Consider the following 20,534-nt stretch of genomic DNA (forward strand, 5'->3'; position numbering starts at 1 on the left):
TGAGTACCCAGGTGGCAAAGGAGTCCAGAAAAGGTCATCCTAACTGGCATATCATCTCATTACCTAAGCTCTGTAAAATCCCCTTGCTTTAGCCTAGATGTGTGACTCCACCTGTGAGATTGGTGAACCCACAGGAGAGCTGCCTCCGAATAAACCTGCCTTTATCTACTTTTAATCTGGTCTAATCCGGCCTCTATCTGCTCACCGAGGGAGATAAAATGCCAGTCACCAAGCCCATCACTACTGAGCATATACCCAAAGTGTTCCATAGTCTACCACAGAGACTTACTCATCAGTGTTTATAGCTTTTCTATTCACCCTAGCAAGGAACGAAGCCAGTGTAGACATTGATCGATAGAGGAATAGATAATGGAAACGTGGTACAGCCACAAAATGGAATATTATTTAGCTGTGAAGAAAAATGAATCTATGAAATTTACATGAAAATGGATGATCCAAGAAGTATATATTGAAACACCCCAAACTCAGATAAAAACCACATCTCCCTCATATGCAGCTCCTAGCCTTTGGCATACACAGGCAGGCAGGTATAAGTGTGGGTATAGTCTAAAATTTAGACAGGAGATCAAGGAAGGGTAGTATTAGGTGATAAGCAAGAATAAATGACACCCAAATCATGAAAAAATTATGTGAAACTAAGAATTTCGTATAGTTTGGATGCAGGAGAAACTTGACGTAATAAAACTGATGCTATGGAAGATTCTTAATAAATTTGCTTAGTAAATGCTAAGTTTCTCACGTAGAATTTAGCTAAAGGTGGGGCAAAGGTGGCACATGCCTTTAATCCCAACACTTGGGAGGCAGAGGCAGGTGGATTTCTGAGTTCGAGGCCAGCCTGGTCTACAGAGTGAGTTCCAGGACAGCTAGGGCTACACAGAGAAACCCTGTTTCAAAAAACAAAAAACAAAACAACAAACAAACAAAGAAAGAAGAATTTAGCTAAAGGATGCTGCCTGCTTTAAGGCTGGAAGACAAGCAGTGTACTGGCCAAGCTTGTTAGAAACGTTTTACTGTAATTGAAGTTTAAGGGTCGCTGGAAAAGTTCCTGTTAGTGTTTGCTCGCCAAGGTTAACCCTGATTAGGTGGTGTTCCTATGACAAAAGGAACCATGGTCTCCTAACAAAATCCTGACCTCAAACTGGCCACATCAAAGACCTTGCTGCTAACTCCGGCTTATGGGGCAGGACAGGGTGACCCTATTGCCGCTAACCCCAGCTTGCTTACGGGGAAGGACAGGGTGACACCTATACTGATTCCTCTTCTGCCAATGCGTCTTGGTTCCAGGAAAGGAATACTTCTTCCAGGCAAGCAAGACAATCCTGTATAACAACTTTTTGAGAACAACACCAGTGCACTTAGGAAGTAGTTCTGGCCATATCTTTGCTGGGTAAATCTCCCATCTGCCCAAGTGGCCAGATTGTCAGTCTCCTGTCTCTGTTTACATTATTCAAGACTTGAAAAAGATCTAAGGATGACAGGTTAGGCAGAATATTTAAGCCTAAGACTTACAGAAACTGGTAATATTTCAAGGCTGGTTCTCTTTTATGTGTTAGCCAGTTAGTGTTGTTGTTATTATTAAAGTGTTATTATCATAATGTCATTACTAAAGAGCGTTTCACTTTATTAATCTCTAACTGTGGAGTGACTTTTCACTGGGGAAACATTAATTCTATAACAATTTGACTCTCCCATTCTTCTTACTACTACTACTACTACTACTACTATTATTTTGTGTTAGATCTATGAATTCAACTTTTTGGAAATTGAAATAATAAGAACAATTTTTTTTAATTCCAGAAGGATACAGCAAGTACTATTTCTTTCAGGCAAGGGTTGTGAAAGTTGGGCTTAAGAAGAAATTCCATCGGCCATCTGTCACTAGTCCCCAGGGACATTTGTCACATTGACTCACAAGAAGTTATTTAAAAAATTGTTCCCGACAGCAGCAGCGGTCGCCATCTTGGTCCGGGACCCGCCGAACTTAGGAAATTAGTCTGAACAGGTGAGAGGGTGCGCTCAGTACCCCTGAGCTCTTGACTCTAGCTGCATATGTATCAAAAGATGGCCTAGTCGGCCATCACTGGAAAGAGAGGCCCATTGGACACGCAGACTTTGTGTGCCCCGGTACAGGGGAACGCCAGGGCCAAAGGGGGGGAGTGGGTGGGTAGGGGAGTGGGGGTGGGTGGGTAAGGGGGACTTTTGGTATAGCATTGGAAATGTAAATGAGCTAAATACCTAATAAAAAATGGAAAAAAAAAAAAAGAAAAAAAAAGAAAAATAAATAAATAAGTAAAAAAAAAAAAAAAAAAAAAATTTGTTCCCGAGGGAGATTTTTGTTGTCGTTGTTTTTTGAGACAGCGTTCCTCTGTATAACAGTTCTGGCTGTCCTAGAACTTGCTTTTAGACCAGGGTGGTTTTGAACTCACAGAGATCTACCTGCCTCTGCCTCTGCCTCTGCCTCTGCCTCTGCCTCTGCCTCTGCCTCTGCCTCTGCCTCTGCCTCTGCCTCTGCCTCTGCCTCTGCCTCTGCCTCTGCCTCTGCCTCTGCCTCTGCCTCTGCCTCTGCCTCTGCCTCTGCCTCTGCCTCTGCCTCTGCCTCTGCCTCTGCCTCTGCCTCTGGAGGGCTGGGACTAAAGTCATGTGCCACTTTGCCTGGCTCAGGGGGAGGTTTTGTAGCCTAAAACTTCTTCCTTTTTTCTTCAGTTTATGTCAGATTATTCTATTAATATGTAGGTTGAATATGTAAAATAGAATATAGTTTTTGATTAAAAAAAAAAGGCCAAAGTCCAAAGTCCCAGTTTTACCTGAGTTGAAGTCCCTTGAAGGTTAAGGTGACTCCTCAGGCTGCTGTAGGTGATAGGGTGGTGTTGTCTCCGTGGCTCTGGTCACCGACATGAGGGGAAGGCTGGAGGTTCCTGGGATTCCTGGTTCACCTCACCCATCCAGGGAAAACATTTCAGCCTTCTCTGTCTCCACACAGTGTCTTCCACTAGTGTAGCTTCAGATGTCACCCCCCTGAGTGGATCTAAGCCTCTGCTATGCTGGGTCCATTGATGCTCTTTTCACATGGGCCCATGTGCGGCGGGCCCACACGTGCAGCACGGGCAGGCCTCTTCTCCTCTACATACCCTGAGTGAGTTATTGGTTTTGTGAGATGCAGGAAAGCGTCAGTGATGTTTACAGTGCCGTCCTCCCTCTTTCCTGCCACCAAGTATGTGAGGAGCAGCCCTGTTCTAGCTGTGGTCTCTCTCTCTCTGCCTTTGGGCGGGGCACGGGCCTATAGAACCTGGAGATGGGAGGCAAAGCTCTTGGATTGGGGTCTCCTTGCTCTCTGCAGACAGAGGAATGAAGTTCACTCACCTCCAGGCCCAGCCATCCACCAGACCCAGTTGCCTCTGGCTAGGGGTGATTTCCTCATCAGCATGGCTTAGGTCTCCAGAGAGCTAGCCCCTACTTTGTCCTTGGCCCTGTGAGCTCAGATCGAGTAAACCACACCCCCGACAGACTATTTTCCTGGAAACCCGATAATGATAACGTGTAAGAATCTTCATCACTCCTGAAGTGGTGACACTTAGGCTCTAGGGAGGGCTGCAGGAGGCAGCTTTCTTGTCAGGAGCTGGAGCTCAAGATGGGACAAGGGGAGGCGGGACCTTAAGCTCTGTGGGGTTTCTCAGGGCTTGGGGACAGTAGGCAGCTAAAACACAAGGTTCTGCTCCACTTAGGGGACCTGTCTTCAGGGCCCAGCTGTTTCAGCCTGGGAGGGAAGCCCTGAGGAGAGTACTTAGCCCTGAGGGAGCACTATGAGGACTAGTGTTGGTTCTCAGCAGCCATATTGGCTCTGGTCATTAGAGTCAGATTGGCTCAGTTTTCAGAAAGGCCAACTGAGTCCCACCCAGTTCTGTTGGCTCTCTGCTTCCTCTTCCCAGAACCGTCCTTGAATCAGGATGCTGGTCCTTGGAGATAGGAGAGGACAGTGAGTTAACAGACAGCTAGGCTTCAGTCCCTAGAGACTCAGGCCATGTGTCATGGCCCCAGGATGCTGCTCTTCTCTGGGAGGAAGACAGGGTTCAAGCTGTATCTCAGAACCAGCCTTGTTCTCCTGCTGCTGGGGACAAGGTGATGACGAGGGCCCAAGTGCTCTGTCCCCCCACTTCCTGCTCTTGATTCCAGTTGGGGTTTCATTAAGTACTGAAGGATAGGCAGGGACAGAGACTTGCTAGGCACCAGGTAGCCATTCGCGTCTGAGCACCACTTCTAGGCTGGATTGTGGTTAATCGTCCATCACCAGACAGGATGAGGAGATGTGAGAACAGGGAACAGGAGAACAAGGGACCAGAGATGTTCTAAGGGTGCCTCCCCAGAGCAGCAAACCTGGCTGGCACTCTCCAAGGGCCAGAGAGGGGAAATCGCAGGAATCCAGATACCACAGCTAGGTCCTTTAGTTGCCACCAGTGTCCTGCAAGCCACCTTCCCCCAGGTGCCCTATTTGACTGCACTCAGCAGTCTGTGGCAAGAGGATTGCCATGAGTTTGAGGTCAGTCCGGGATACATAGTAAGACCATCTTAAACATCCAAAATATTAATGATAATGAAGAATAAATAGTAAGGATAAAAGTAAGTGCGATAGGATGACTCGGTGGTAAAGGCACGGCCACCAATCCCAGGGACCCACGCTATGGACAGAAAGAACTAACTCTGGTCTCTACACACATGCTGTGGCACACGTGCCCACACACAGAGACACACATAATAAACAAACAAATGCAATCTATTTTATGTATCTAGTTTATATGTATGTGTATGAGTGTATGTCACATGTATGCACATGCCCAAGGAGGCTAGAGGAAGACATCAGATTCCCCGGAGGTGGAGTGATAGGTGCTTGTGGGCCAACCAGCATGGCTGCTGGCAACCGAACTTGGGTCCTTTGGAAGAACAGTGAGTACCCTTAACGGCTGTGAGTCATTTCTCCAACTCCAACTATAATAGCCTTTTTCTTTTAAAAGAATAAATAAATAAATAAATAAATAAATAAATAAAATAAAATATGTTCCAAACCTGTTTCCTTTAAGCATTCCACATCAGAGGCCAGGGGTTGAGAACAAAGGTCCATTTTCCAGACTGTTTGGAAACCTCTGCAAGACCATGATGTCCCAGTACTAACACGTACTTTCCTTCCAAACTCAGTCAGGAGACTCTTTACTCAAAATGAAGATGAAGACCTCCAAGCCAGGCAGTGGTGGTGCATGCCTTTAATCCCAGCACTTGGGAGGCAGAGGCAGGCAGATTTTTGAGTTTGAGACCAGCCTGGTCTACAGAGTGAGTTCCAGGACAGCCAGGGCTACACAGAGAAACCCTGTCTCGAAAAAACAAAAACAAAACAAAAAAACAAACAAAACAAAACAAAACAAAAAAACAAACAAACAAACAAAAAAGAAGACCTCCCTGAATCTCCCCACCCCCATCTTTGCACAGTGCTTGACAACTGCTTAGATATCTCACCTTAATGTTATGCTGGATGGAGGGTCTGAAGTAAGAATGACCTGTCGCCTCTCACGCTCCTCCTGAGTACTGAGTCTACTGGACTGGGGCAGAGGTCATTCTGTTTGGAGGCCCATACGATTGGAGATGGGCCATGGACAAAAGGTCCCTCAAGCAGTCCCACTGGGGAGAGAGCTCAGGCACGTAGGAAGAGCAAGGTGCCCACCAGGGTGTGGGTGGTGACCAGACAAGTTCCCGTTCTTTCTTTTCAGGAACTGTTGTTAATAGCCTGCCATTTCCTTGCAGCTTCTGTGTAAGCCCAGCTCAGAGTTCTTTTCCTAGAAGGGCTGGGCCAATCCCATTACCAGATAGATTCCTCTATCCACCTATGTCCCAAGGGTCCCATTCCACGACCTGCATTTGTCCCCCACTTTCAAAGAGCTGCTGAGCCTTTCTGGGAACCAGGGTTGGGCTGACGGATGTCTGCAGCCCTCGCCCTTAAACATTAGGAGTGGAGAACATTGGGGTTGGCTCTGTCCAAAAGACCTGATATACAGGCCACAGGAGGTCCGGGGTCATCTGGGGAGGGTACCATTTACCAGTTAGCTCCCTGTTGACAGGTCTGAGCCAGCCTGCTCGGGAGTTGGGCCAAGGAGCTGCCGTATACTGACAAGTTCCCCACAGGTCCGTGTGCAGGGCATCCCAGGCTGCCAGCATGCACTCTGCCTGAGGAGGTGTGGGCGGGGGTGAGGGCAATGTCTATAGAGAGCCACGTGTAGCCCAAAAGTGGTGGAGGCTGTTCGATGTGATCAGTAACCCTGTGATAACCAAGGGTAGAGAGCTCCAGCTAGCAGTCCAGGAGGAATCCCAGTGTTAGGTTTCAAACCTGGGACAAAGGGCTGAGGTACTGATTTAACTTATCAAAGTGGACACTGGCCACCAGGTTCTCCCTGCATCCCCGCTCCTTACCTGTTACAGCGAATGGTTGGTACATCCTATCCACTACCCTGAACTCTCTAGCCCAGAGCACTGGGCTGCTTTCCCCTATATAATCCAACCACTTTGGTTACCCGCTCTCTTTATACTTTTGGGCCTCCTGGCAGCTGTCCCTGATCCCCTCTCTCCCCTGTCTCTCCTCTGCCCCTCCTCAGGTCACTCCCCTGTGAGGTCTAGGGTTTGGATACTTCTCAAATATCTGGGAAGCCCGTCTGTAATCACAATGTTAAATGGGATCCCTGAGGCAAACTGGCTAGCTAAGAGTTAAATTGGTGAGTTCTAGATATGTTAAAACACAAAACAAAACAAACAAAACAACAACAAAAAATTGCCTCAGTAAATAATGTGGCCAGTGTTTGAGGCAAACACCAAACATTAACTTCACACACACACACACACACACACACACACACACACACTTTAAACAACAACAATAAAAAGGCTGGTGGCTCCTGAGGAGTGGTACTCAAGCTTGCCTTTAGCCGTCTTTGTATTCGTGTGTTCCGTGTGCACATGAGCCAACAAACAACAATAAAAGTGGTTCTATAATTCTTTCTCATGAGATAGCACAGAGGCAAAGATCAAAAGACACTTTGGAACTTGCGTGGGTTGCAGCTTTCATCTCACATTTGAGGTCAAGAAGTAAATTATCAGCCAGAGAGGAGAGCAGGCAGGAAGTAAAGGGCCAGCGGTTCTGGGGTTGGGGCACGGGGGTTGGGGGTGGGCAGTAACAGGGCACTCCAGGGCTTGTGCTATGTTCTAGTCACCAATGGAGGAGCCAGCTCTGCCTGGTAGGTCGGGGTTACTGTCCATTAGGGCTGTGTGTGCTAGGATTCCAGCCTTTTGGCTGAAGCTATGAGGGAGGTGATTGTTTCTCATAAGCTCCTGGGCCTTTGTACATCTTGGTGTGTATGTATGCCAGTGTGCATTGTACAATCAAAGGGTATGGATTTTGCATAAGCAAGTCATTGTGTGTGCTCATGAAGTCATGTGGATTATCAGAAAGAGAATGTGTATGTGTGCAAGTGTTCCAGGGACACTGTGGCCATGCGGCAGGCTTCCCCTTATCAGGAAGAAAGGTCTGGAGATTGGTGTGATATCTAAAGCAATAAACTGGTTTTGGCAGCCCCTGGGATATAACTGAATACATCCGTCTTCTCTAAAAATGATAAATCAGAGGAAATTCTGCACTGATCTATGTTAGTGCAGGCCCTGGAACTGGCCCTGGGTGAGGGCTGCCACTAAGAATCACTGCCCAGAACTTCCTGCTAACAGTAGGCAAGCAGGACTGGATAGAGCCTTAGGGAGGCCATTGAGGAGTGCAGAGGGAAGGACCAGGTCTGGTGCCCTTTGGCCGTACCCTGGACAGAACAGGCATTATTGCCCAGCACACACATTCACACTGGGTCAGAAGCTTATCAGGGCAATGGTTAATTGTCCAGGGATCAAAGCATAAACGAAACCAGGATAGTTCTAGCTTTGGGACTGGTCAAGGGAACATTTTGTGGTTTTCTCACACTGTAGCTCAGAAGAGCCTGAAACTCTCTCTGTAGTCCAGGCTGGGCTTGAACACAGAGCAGTCATCTGACCTCAGCTTCCTAGTGATGGGATTCTTGGCATGTTACTACGCTCAGCGGGTCTGTCTTTCCTCCTAACCTGTAAGCTTGCTAACTTGGCTGTATATTGGCTAGTCCTGAAATTCTTTTCTTCAGTGTAGGTCTAGAATTCTGGTGTACTGCTGGGGATGTAGCTCACTGCTTACCTAGCATACATGAGATCCTAGGTTCAATTCCCAGCAATCCCAACACTCCTCCAAGATGATTTTAGGTGTTGGATACCTTCACCTGAGCTGTTGATCAGAGATTTCCCAGAGTTTTCCCCAAACAATAGTCTACTGCCATTGCTCTTGGTTGAACAGGATGGTTTTGTTTGGTTGATTGGTTTTTTTGTTTTGTATTCTGAGACAAGGTTTCTCTGTGTGTAGTTCTGGCTGTCCTGGAACTCACTCTGTAGACCAGGCTGGCCTCAGACTCAGAGATAAGCCTGCCTCTGCCTCCCAAGTGCTGGATTTAAAGGCATGCGCCACCACCACTACCCAGCAACAGAACAAGATGTTAAAGACACAACATATTTTGTTTGTAGGACATTTAAAAAAAATCCATCTGTTACCCATCTAGAAGCTTCTTCCGCACTGGCTTTCACAGAGCTGGGTGTGCTATGCAGGCTGCTAGGGGAGAGAAATCAGCAGCAGTTTTATGTAATATACCTTTTGAGCTACAGCACCACCTTGCTAGTTAAGCTATACCCAGTGATACAATAATGGCATGGCTGTTGTGGCGGTCACCATTTACTTCCTGGTTGGATCTGAGATACATTCCACAGGAGGGAATTCACAACTAGTACTATAAACCTGGTCAAAATTCCATGGTAAGGGAGGCCATAAATTCTATGGAGGAAACTACTACTGTTGTCTTGTTACATAGACATGGTATCTAATTGCCTTTAAAATACTGATGTTTACGCCCATAGGTTTGTGTTGCTTTCAGGCGTGGTCAGAGCAGTTTCTCATTGCATCGGCAAGTTACTGCAGAGATCCACAACAGGCCAGAGTGCTGGGGATGAGTGACCTCTGTGTGCTCTGTCCTAAACAGGGCATCAGTCTGGCCTCCTCAGAGGCTCAGAGAACCATTGTAGATGAGGGGGAAGAAAGAATGTAAGAGCCAGAGGAGGGGGAGGAGTGCAGTCATGCCATCCTGTTTTCGGCATGATGACTGCTGTACCCATGAACTCAGCAGCTGTGACTATCTATAAAAGTCCTACATAAAATGGGACCAACACCCCATTATAAATGGGGAAGGACTGAGCCATTGACAACTAGTGAGTAATAGGGAAGGCAATTTTCTTCAGTGGCATAGTCATTCGTAAGGTTTCCATGCTCCAGTAAAAATCCCTTCCCATGTTCATATAGGCAGCCATGATTAACAAGCAAGAGACAGGGAAATAGGTGGGGGCTTGCTTGGAAGGAAAATTGTTGTTCAGCAATAATTGAGGAGAAATAAAAGAGGATATAATAACAAAATAACTAATAAACATAAATAATTTATATTAATATATCATATATATGAAATTGCCAAAAGTTCTGGCTCAAGGTTCAAGGATACAGTTCAGGATAATGAGAAAATCAAGGCAATGGGAGCTTGAAGTCACCACAGCCGTTGCTCAGTTCTTTCATTGTATACATTACTTATACAATGTAGGGTCCTTAGCAGGGAGTGGGGCTGATCTTCTCACCTCAGTTATTTCAATCAAGATAATCATGCCTGGGGACTGGCTGAGGATGGGAGAGATGGCTTGCCTGCTAAGACTGCTTGTTCTTGCAGAGGACCTTGATCTTGTTCTCAGCAGCACATGTGACTCAAAACCATCTATAATTCATAGTTCCTGGGGACCTGATGTCCTCTTCTGGCATCTGTGTGCACCAGGTACTCATTGGCTGGACATGTATACATGTAGGTGAGTTATTCATATACATAAAATTTTATAAAGCAATTTAAGAATTTTTTTGAAAGTAGATCTCTCAGGTTTACATATTCTTTTGTTTGTTTGTTTGTTTGTTTGTTTTTTTCAAGACAGGGTTTCTCTGTATAGACCTGGCTGTCCTGGAACTCACTTTTTAGACCAGGCTGGCCTCGGACTCAGAAATCCTCCTGCCTCTGCCTCCCAAGTGCTGGGATTAAAGGCGTGAACCACCGTGGCCCGGCAGGTTTACATATTCTTAATTTTTACTTTAGAGAAAAGGGATTGCTTAAATCCTGGAGATAAGAAGCAGTGAACCCTATACCTGAAACAACCACAAATATACATATATGCACACACACACACACACACACACACACACGTTCTCCTGGAATTCACTCTGTAGACCAGGCTGGCCTGCCTGCCTCTGGCTCCCAATGCTGGGTTTAAAGGTAAGAAAGTATATATTTTTATTAGGTCGGTTTGTGTTTTTACTTTCATTCTAAATTGTGTTAGATTCATAGTGAGTTGAAATCCACCTGTAATATGCTAGTAAACATAAGCTTTATGTCGTCTTTAAACCATTGTGGTTAAGGAGTCATTGCAAATGAAGGTTTGTGAATATTGGCATTCTCCTCTTGGCCTCATGTGGAGGTTCTTAGCAGTTTTGAATGCTCTCATTCTTTTTCATGAACAAATAACACTTTTGAAAACATTTTTCTTAAAAATCCAAACACAGTGAGGTGCTACCCACATATTGGAACAGCCTACCCTGCTCTCAGAAGCAGACTTTTCTTTTTCCCTTCATAAATAAGCTGTGAAAGAAGTCATGTGTAGTGGCATCTACCAGCACTTGGGAGGCAGGGGCAGGTGACTCTCTGTGAGTTAGAGGCCAACCTGGTCTACATACACAGGTCCAGATCAGCCAGGGATACATAGTGAGACCTTGTTTAAAAATCAAACACCCGGGTGTGGTGGTGTTTAATTTAATCCCAGCACTTGGGAGGCAGAGGCAGGCGGATTTCTGAGTTCAAGGCCAGCCTGGTCTAAAAAGTGAGTTCCAGGACAGCCAGGGCTACAGAGAAACCCTGTCTCGAAAAAAAAAAAAAATCAAACAAACAAAAAACCTCACAACTCGGTGTGTGTGTGTGTGTGTGTATGTGTGTGTACACGTGTGCGTGCGGGGAGGAACCTGTCACTCCTAAGAAGCAGCTCCTGAGGCTTGGTAGAAGGTCACCTTCAGGTTGTATCTGGCAGTACTGGGCTGTGTTTCCTATGGCTGGTGATGCCCTGTCTCCATGGCAGCTACTTTTTTAGCATCCAGAAGTTTCCACCACCAGCTGTGCTATGCAAGGACTTCCATAGTCTGTTTCCCTTAATCCTGAAGTCAGCAGGCAGAGCTGGTGTTTGCCAGTCCGTAGCATGTTTGAAGGCCTCTAAGGATCTCTGGCTCTTGTGTATTCTTCTCCAATGCTGGATCCTTGTGCTAAAACAGAGACCCAGCTCCAGGTGCATGTGCAGAGACCAACACAACACAGCCTCAAGATATTTCTCCATTTCCTTCTCACCAAACTCAACTGCCTCCACCACTGGTGTGAATTCCGGAATGCGTTTATTCTTTGTCAGCCACTGAACCTACGCCCCCCCCCCCCAACCCCAACCACCATGCGCCCACACACACCTAAAGAATAGACAGTAACGAGTGGAGTTGGCACTACAGTGAAACTCAGCTTGGAGCCTGTCTTAGTCAGGGTTTTGTTTTGGTTTGGTTTGGTTTTGTGTGAAAAAGTCTTTATTTTAAGAAAAAAAATTTAGTTAACAAGTTTCACTTAGCAAAATACACCCAAAAGGAAATCACAGTACAAAGAAAGCTTTAAGTCAAGGCCTCACCAATTCCTACAGTATTAGTATTGTGTCTCAATTCTCAAAACTAACTTTTAAAAAGCTTAAACTTAACCTAAAGATTTTAAATGAAAATATAAACTAGAATGAACATGAGAAATGCTTCTCTTTTGCATCAGGGATCTAGCACCTTTGGGTTCTCCAGAAAAGTACATATCCCCAGTGTGTTCACTGTGGTGTGCTTCAAGATCCACTCAACATACTTAAACTACTTAACTCAGATAACATCACTCTTAAGTATACTACCAAAAATGTTAATTGAGAAAATCGGAAGAAAATAGTTTTAGATTACTCAATATTACATGCTAGAAGAAAAGTTTGCATGAGAAACACTGAAGAGGTAATTTTTTAATCCTGATTTCACAAACTCATGGTGCAAAGTGGGTCCCCCAGCTTCCTCTAGAGTTATAAACTGCTCTTGACTGCTTATTGGCTGCCTGTGAAATTTTCTGATTGAAATAACTCAAATGTTCCTACAATTCTAATCATATCCGCCCATGCTGTTCTGACCGCTGTAGCCGGCCCCGTAACAGCCACTCACTGACTGGCTCTCCAGGCCACTGTAAGTTGCCTGGGCAGCTGACACACCCATGCCCTGCATCACCTGGCTGCTCTAAGCCCCACTGCTGGCCCCTGTTGTTGAATTCAGGAAGAGTTCTATGTATCTGTGCTGCATGTTGGCCCTGTCCTTGGACATAGCTGCCACTGCTTCTTCATGAGTAGCAAACTCAACATCAGCTTCTCCCGTCACTCTTCCATCAGGACCAATCTCAATATGAACTCTTACAGGGTTGAGTGGAGAGAAGAAGTTGTAAATGTCGTTCTCCGTTGCTTTGTAGGGCAGCCCTCTCATGTGAACGCAGTGGCCAGTGGTGCTCTGCACTGTGAACTCGCTGTCTCCATATCTGTGGTCATACATTCCTGAGAGACAATAGCTGAGGGCTCTCCCAAACAGGTCAGTGGTGAAGCCATAGCCATCACTGAGGCCACTGTATTCTTCATAGCCCCCATAGCCTGAACTATAGGCACCAGACCTCATCCTATCCAGACCTGCCTGTTTCACAATGCCAATGTACCTCTGGGCTGTGCCAGACCTGTCATAAGGCCCAGGCCTTTGCATAGACATAAACTTCAGAGGTGGATCTGAGTATGATCTAACTTCCTCCTGACTGCTCTTAAACACTTCAATATACCTGTGCCCTATTCTCTCTTTGTGCTTCCCTAAAGCTTTCTCAGCTAACTCTTGTAAGGCAAACTGAACGAAGGCCTCCCCTGTAATCTTGCCTTCCGGGTCCACAGGCAGTGTGATCCTGATTGGCACAATTTCCAACCCTGAGAAGAACTAAACGATTTCTTCCTTTGTGCATCCAAATGGGAGTCCCCAAAGCCTCTCAAAGCCATCATTGGCACTGTCGGCGCTGTTTGGACCACTGTGCTTCAACACCCAATTCATCTCAGTTCTCTGTGTTAGTCAGGGTTTCTATTCCTGCACAAACATCATGACCAAGAAGCAAGTTGGGGAGGAAAGGGTTTATTCAGCTTACACTTCCACAATGCTGTTCATCACCAAAGGAAGTCAGGACTAGAGCTCAAGCAGGTCAGGAAGCAGGAGCTGATGCAGAGGCCATGGAGGGATGTTTCTTACTGGCTTGCTTACCCTGGCTTGCTCAGCTTGCTTTCTTATAGAACCCAGGACTACCAGCCCATGGATGCCACCACCCACAATGGGCAGGGCCCTCCTACCTTTGGTCACTAATTGAGAAAATGCCTTACAGCTGGATCTCATGGAGCCATTTCCTCAGGGGAGGCTCCTTTCTCTGTGATAACTGCAGCTTGTGTCAAGCTGATGCACAAAACCAGCCAGTACAGAGCCTGAACTGTCAAGAAGCCAGCATCTGTGCAAGACAACGCTGTGAACCAATTTGGGCCCATTCCTCCATATTGATCCCCCATGGACCTCCCCTTTCCTACCAGAGACTCAGAAAGAAGCATGAACGTTGAACCGCAGGCGCATGGGAGCACATAAAATGCCTACTCTGATCCAATTTTCAAACATTGGAATGATTTCGGGGTTGGGAATGACACAGCTCCCACCATGACTTCACCTCCATCTGTGTCCTTATCAGGCACTGAGCAGTGTCTCCTCTCTCTTGCTCACCCTTTTCCACTGCCACATCTTCTCTGAGAGGCTCACCTGCACAGGGGCGTGGGGCTGATCCCCGTCCTGCTGTGAAGCAGCGAGGCAGCTGGCAGAAGCTCCGAAGGAGAAGGTATCCCAAAGGAAAGCTCTTACTTGATTGACTGATTCAGACAGGCTTACTGTGTAGCCTTGGATTATCTCAAACTTGCTATGAAACCCAGGCTGGCCTTGCACTCAAGCTTCTACTGCCTCCACTTTCTGAGTTGAGATTACACGGTCGGCTCTTAAGATTTTGTTTATTATGAGAAAGGCCAAGCATCAGTGCAGACAGAGAGCATAAACAGGCAACCAGGGTCACCCACAGCCCATTTTCGAGAATTATCAACAGGGAGCCTCTTCCGTTTCCTCCCTTCGAGCTCTTGGACTTAATCAGCAAGTGTGTGTGTGTTGCCTCTTCTCCCTGCAAATTCCTGGCCCTCACCCCATTTCCTGACACTTGGAGAGCATAGGCTTCTGCTAGCAGCTCAGACGGGGAGGTGCCGTACGTCCTCTGAGCTCCTGAGAGAGGGGACACGTTCATTACATGCACAACTGAGAGAAGTACTCTCCTTTTAGCCCAGATGTCCAGACAAGTACATTCTGGAACCTGGGCAGCCACTGGGAACAGAGTCTATGGCTATGCTGAGGTTATATGGGGGGAATCTCCTGCTTGCTATACAGCCTCTACGGGAGACCTGCCAGGCCCCAGGGACACTTTCCCACATTATGTCTTGTCTTTTAAAAGCTTGGGTGTTGCCCAGTTGGTGTTTTAAGTGGTGCCAGAAAGACTCTGGGGTCAATTATTTCAGCATAACACAGGCATCTTGTCTATGTTCTTGTGTTGCCTACAACACTGCCAGCATCCCGAGTCAATCTTGAGGACCCCACCACAGGGCACATCCAGTTTTCAGGACCAGACCAGTCTGCAAGCCTTTGGATATCTGGACACTGGGCCTGACTCAGCACCTTGTGTTAACCCTGGCCCGGGGCTTGGGATAGGGTCAGTTAACATTGACTATCCTGGAACTATTTGTTACAGAAGTCAGATCCAATTTAGTTCAAGCAAAACTTGATGGCCTCACTAACCAGCCACTTGCCACCCCAGCAGGGTATTTGTGTGTGTGGGGGGGGGGGGCGGTTCACTGTGTCTGGGGGGTCACTGCTGGCAGTTAGGGGAGAATCTCCTTTGTTACAGAGGAAAAGCAGAAGGAAAGGCCAAGCCGTTCAAGAAGGAAAGGTGAGTGGAGTCTGCTGATGGCGCAGAGGTTGGAGCTCTACGTGCATCCTGGCCAGATGGCTCAACTCTACCCTGATTTCCTGAGCTGTCCTGTGTCATCCTCACAAAGCCCCTGCCTCGGCCACACTGTGGGACAGGCAAGAAGGGATGAGCAGGCCTTGGAAATCTTGGATGCCTCTCATAGCTCAGCCCAGCCGGATTGCAGATGAGGGTCTGTATACCACGTGGGGAGCTTAGGGTTCTTTCATATTACACAGAAATTCAAGTTAACTTAAAAACCCTTAGAAGTCACAGACGAACACAAAATAGGAACACTCTTGTGTCGTTTCTTGACAACAGCAGCCCTGGCAGTTCTTCACTTGGTCCCCTCACCCTGGGCTCCCTCCTTTGGATCTGTTATTAGTGTTCAACATGGACATGCCTGGAGCACCAAGCACACCAGGTACCTGCTCCTTATTGCCTGCGAGGTTGCGCCTGTTAGCAGGAGTACAGGTGTTCATCTACTCAAACATGCACCCAACTACCACATGCCCACGTACACTTAAACGTGCCTACTCCCTATACACACGCTCACAGTTGGCCTCCAAGTCTGAGCATGCGTTACTAGGGAAACTGGCTTAATTTTTTGTGAGTTCTCAGTGTTGTTAATTTAAGAAAGAAAGAAAGAAAGAAAGAAAGAAAGAAAGAAAGGAAGAAAGGAAGAAAAGGAAAAAAAAATAACATTTAAAGACAGACCCAGGGAAGCTGGAGAGGCTCAACAGTTGAGAGAACTTGCTGGCCTGTCAGCCCTGGCTGCCCTGGAACTCGTTCTGTAGACCAGGCTGGCCTCAAACTCTGTCTTGCAATTGCCAGGATAAAAGGCAAGTGCCACCATCACCAGGTCAGTAAAAACAAATCTTAAAATAAACATAAAACAAATAAAAAAAAACAAAAAAACAAAAACAAAAACAAAAAAAAAAAACCAAAAAAAACAGACTCAAAAGGAAGCTGGCAGACCATTTAATTTGTTTGAGAGGAAAACAAGAGATTAAGAGGGCAGCAGTGCTGGCAAACAGCCAGAAGGAGCATCAGGCTGGAGAACAAATGAGCCTCTGAAGTGAGGCACAGAGGGTGGGGAGGCTGCAAGGAGCTTCCAAGTGGCAGGGGAAGTGTTAGGCATTTGATTGGTGTTGAAAAGAGGCAACGATAAGGAAAGGGCTCAGTGCCAGACTGCTGGTCTCAGTTCAGAGGGAGCTCCATCCCAGGCTCTAGAGTCCCAGGACAAAGGACACGGTTAGAAATAGAAACAGCTAAAAATGGTGTTAGCAGAATACACCTTTAATCCCAGCACTCGGGAGGCAGAAGCAGGCAGATTTCTGAGTTCGAGGCCAGCCTAGTCTACAGAGTGAGTTCCAGGACAGCCAGGGCTACACAGAGAAACCCTGTCTCGGAAAAAAAAAAAAAAAGAAAGAAAGAAAGAAAGAAAGAAAGAAAGAAAGAAAGAAAGAAAGAAAGAAAGGAAGGAAGGAAGGAAGAAAGAAACCAAAAACAAACAAACAACAACAACAAACAACCCAAAGAGTTGCTGTGGCCGTGGTATCTCTTCACAGCAATAGAAACCCTAAGACAGACAAGACATAGGTACTTACGGAAGGAAGGAAAGATCAAGCATTCCTGAGACAAGGAGTGAGCTACAGCACTGAGGAAGGAGCCCATAAACCCTGGGCAACATAGAACACAGTCCTTGGGCTGGGGAGATGGCTCAGTGGGTAAGAGCACTGACTGCTTCCAAAAGTCCTGAGTTCAAATCTCAGCAACCACATGGTGGCTCACAACCACCGGTAATGAGATCTGATGCCCTCTTCTGGCATGTCTGAAGTCAGCTACAGTGTACTTATTTATATATGATAATAAAAAATAAATCTTTTAAAAAAAAGAACAGTCTTTATATAACACGTACTTGGCACCTGCCATTTTCACATTTGTATGCCCCAGGCTTTTCTTGTGCATGTTGTTTGTTTATTGATATAAACTGGCCTGAAGTTTGTTGCATGAAGCCCTTGGGGAAATTTCCAGTCTTTCCCTGAAAACTGGCTTCTTTCATATGTTAATTTTGATATTTCAGTCTCTAGTCCCAACTCCCTTGCTGAAGGTGGAGCGGGTTAGGGGGGGCAGGATGACTCATGGTAGGCTGACTTGGATAAGGTCCCTTCTCCTAGGTCCAGCCCACCCATCAGAATCAGCCATAAAAGTACCAAGGACACAAGTCAATCCATCTCAGATCCAGAATCAAGGGCAGAGGACTGGAGGTCACGGGAATTTTTAAGGGACAGACTAGGGACAGGGCCTGGAAGACTTAGGGAATACAAGCAGATACACCAAAGCTCGACCAACCTGAAGTGACACCAGGCTGTGCCAGTGGCAAGCATAAAGTTTCAAGGAGGTCTACCCTGAAAGAGGCCCTATGGAAGGGGCTGGGCGGGGGTGGGGGGGGGTGGGGGGGTGGGGGGGGTGGCTTCTGGACACTGTCAAAGATTCCAGGATTCCAGTACCTACTCCAAGCCCATGGGGGTAGCCAAGTGCTCCCAGGAACAATAAGCTTCCATAATCTTTTCTCTACCAGATGTGTGGGTTGGTTTCAGTCCTGACTTTGGGGGGCTCTGTTCTCCAACAGTGCATGTTTAATCCAGACACTCAGCACAGCAGGATTCAAGAATGGGGTTTTGGCTCTGTGCCTGAGCCAGGGTGTACATGGTTCTGTCTTCCCTGGAAAGGGAAAGACAGCTGGACAAGATCCCTGGAAATCTGGTCACTCACCAGAGGCAGTGATTGAAGGATACTTTGATAGCTTTGGGGACCTTTTGTGTGCCCCTAGAGATCTCTCATGGGTTCCCCAAGTGGGTCCCAAAGGGACTGGGACAGTCGGGCCACACCTAGAGTCTTGAGCTCTTAAAACTGCCAGGATGCAGTTCATCCTCTGTCTTCCCAAGGGGGAGGGACCCACCCCCTCCCACCCCCATCTACCCACAGCCTATAGACAGGTAGGTACCCATGCAGCCCACGGTCCCAGCCACCCAGTTCATAATATTTTTTCTTAAAGCTCAAAATAAGGAAGTTAAATAGAAATAACTAATAAAGCTATTTTCAACCCAAACATATGTTATTCACCGGGTGCAGTACTGTCTGTCACTGGAATGATGGACGAGGGCACCCTCCCAAAAGGGCAGACTGCCAGTAGCTTGAGGGCAAGGCGACTGGCCTGAGTCTTATTTGCCCATCATAGTTAATTCTTGAGTGTTGTTTAGATTTTTTTATCTTTTTAAGACAATGACTGCCATTTTGGAGAGTGATGAAGAAGCCAAAAACAGCCCCAGCATCTAGCTGGGTACCTAGAAGTACCTCTGCTGTAGGGACCTGGGTGGGATAAGGTGGTGGCTTCACTCATTGTCTCTGCCAGAGTCCAGGGCCAGCAGTACCTATTACTATAGGCTTGTGGCCAGATGACACACAGGGCCCTGGATATGGCTGTTGGTTACCAAGACAGGGCTTACCTCATCTCTGGCTTCGTGGTCTGCTGTGTGGAGAAGGCAAAGGGTGAGGGAAAAAGCCTGTATTCTCCCAGTGACTCAAAGGTCAAGAGCCCTGGGATGTGGGAGAATGTTTCAGGACTCTACACCCCAAAGGCATCAGACTTCCAGGAATCTCTACAACAGTGGCTCTCTACATGTCGGTCGAGACCCCTTTGGGGGTGAGAGGGGTCGAGCAACCCTTTCAACATGGATCATATATCAGATATCCTGTATATCAGATATTTACATCATGATTCATAACAGTTATAAGTAGCAACAAAAATAATTTTATGGTTGGGGGCATCACCCAACATGTATTAAAGTGTCACAGCATTAGGAAAGTTGAGAACCACTACTGCTGTAGAGAACAGCAACTACCAGTGTGTGCTGGGGAGTGCATATATGATACACAGCTCTGGATGGCTGTCAGACACTGTACAGATCAGGGGCTAGGTAAGGTGGGCCTGCGGACACCCTCCCCTATAGATAGAATCTCCTGTGAACTGCATGGAAGCATCTCCTGTCAATAAAAGAGCTTATGGCCAATAAGTTGAGGGGAGAAATGGGAGATGGCAATTCTGGCAGGGATAGAGAGAGGCATTCTGGGAAAGAGTCAGGCACAAGATACTTGCCTGGAAAGCTGAAAGAGACAGTCGCATAAAACTCAGAAGAGGTGACCAACAATATGGAAGACATAAAATATAAGTTACAAACTAGTCAGAAAACAAGACAAAGCTTATGGCCTAAGCATTTATTCATATAAAAACTAAAGAGGGAAAGAGGCTGGGGGATTAAGTTATGGGCTAATTGGGCAAGAAACCAAAGCTTATGACGTAAGCATTATACCTAACTCCAGTGCCACCCCCAGATAGTCCATTCCATTCTGTGGGGCTGCTCAGAGACGCTCAAAGACAACCTTGTTGTAGTTAGATTCTGGTTCTTCCTCCCAGCCCCGTGCTCCCAAAAATAAGACTCAGACTCAAAATATATTTACAAATACCTTGGTCATATAGCTAGGCTCTTCTCTGACTAGAATCGTAACTTAGGATAACCCGTTTATTTTAACCTACATTCTGCCATGTGGCTGGTTACCTGTGCTCAGGTACCCTGTGGACATCTCCTCACATCTTCCCCGAGCATATCTCCTGCCTGGCTCTATCCCAGAATTCTTTCTGCCTCGGGATGGCCCACCTTCTATTTCCCGCCGAAGCCATAGGCCATCAGATTTACTATTGACAGGTGCCACATCCATACACACATAAGATATTCTTTCTATACCATTTCTTGCCAAACGTGGGATCACACAACTGAAATCCCACTTCACACTTGGGAAGCTGAAGAAAGAGGATTGCTTGGAATTTAAGGCTAGCCAAGAGTACAAGAGTGAAACCCTGGAGCTGGAGAGATGGCTCAGCAGCTTAGAGTGTGTATTGCTTTTGTAGAAGATGCAAGCTCAGGGCCCAGCACCCACATCAGGCAGCTCACAACTTCCTGTAACTCCATCTCTCATGCTTGCAAGCATCCCTAGCATGCTCGGAGCTCTGAGCTCCATCTTCCATAAAACAAGCACATGGCACTGCAGCTGTTGGCAGCTGCTGCTTGTGTTTGTTTTTTGTTTTTTAAATTAATGTGCTAAAACACCATGAGCATAGAA

The 20,534-nt window shown here is 46.7% G+C and overlaps 1 protein-coding gene and 1 pseudogene across 2 annotated transcripts in view; both read right to left on the reverse strand.

Moving 5' to 3' along the window:
* The window catches only part of Sectm1a (secreted and transmembrane 1A), a 29,759-nt gene extending 26,355 nt beyond the window's left edge, over positions 1-3,404 (reverse strand). The window contains exon 1 of one of the 2 annotated variants that reach the window (XM_006532750.4): positions 3,382-3,404. The gene's annotated coding sequence lies outside the window, so the exon portion shown is untranslated. Of the gene's footprint in view, positions 1-2,825; positions 3,317-3,381 lie in introns of those variants that run through there. The other variant, XM_006532748.4, reaches the window with a different exon arrangement.
* An 8,870-nt stretch (positions 3,405-12,274) lies between these two features.
* On the reverse strand, positions 12,275-13,372 carry Gm11793 (annotated as a pseudogene).
* Between the last annotated feature and the right edge of the window lie 7,162 nt (positions 13,373-20,534).

Source organism: Mus musculus, chromosome 11 (assembly GCF_000001635.26).
Source record: "Mus musculus strain C57BL/6J chromosome 11, GRCm38.p6 C57BL/6J".
Classification (NCBI taxonomy): Eukaryota; Metazoa; Chordata; class Mammalia; order Rodentia; family Muridae; genus Mus; species Mus musculus.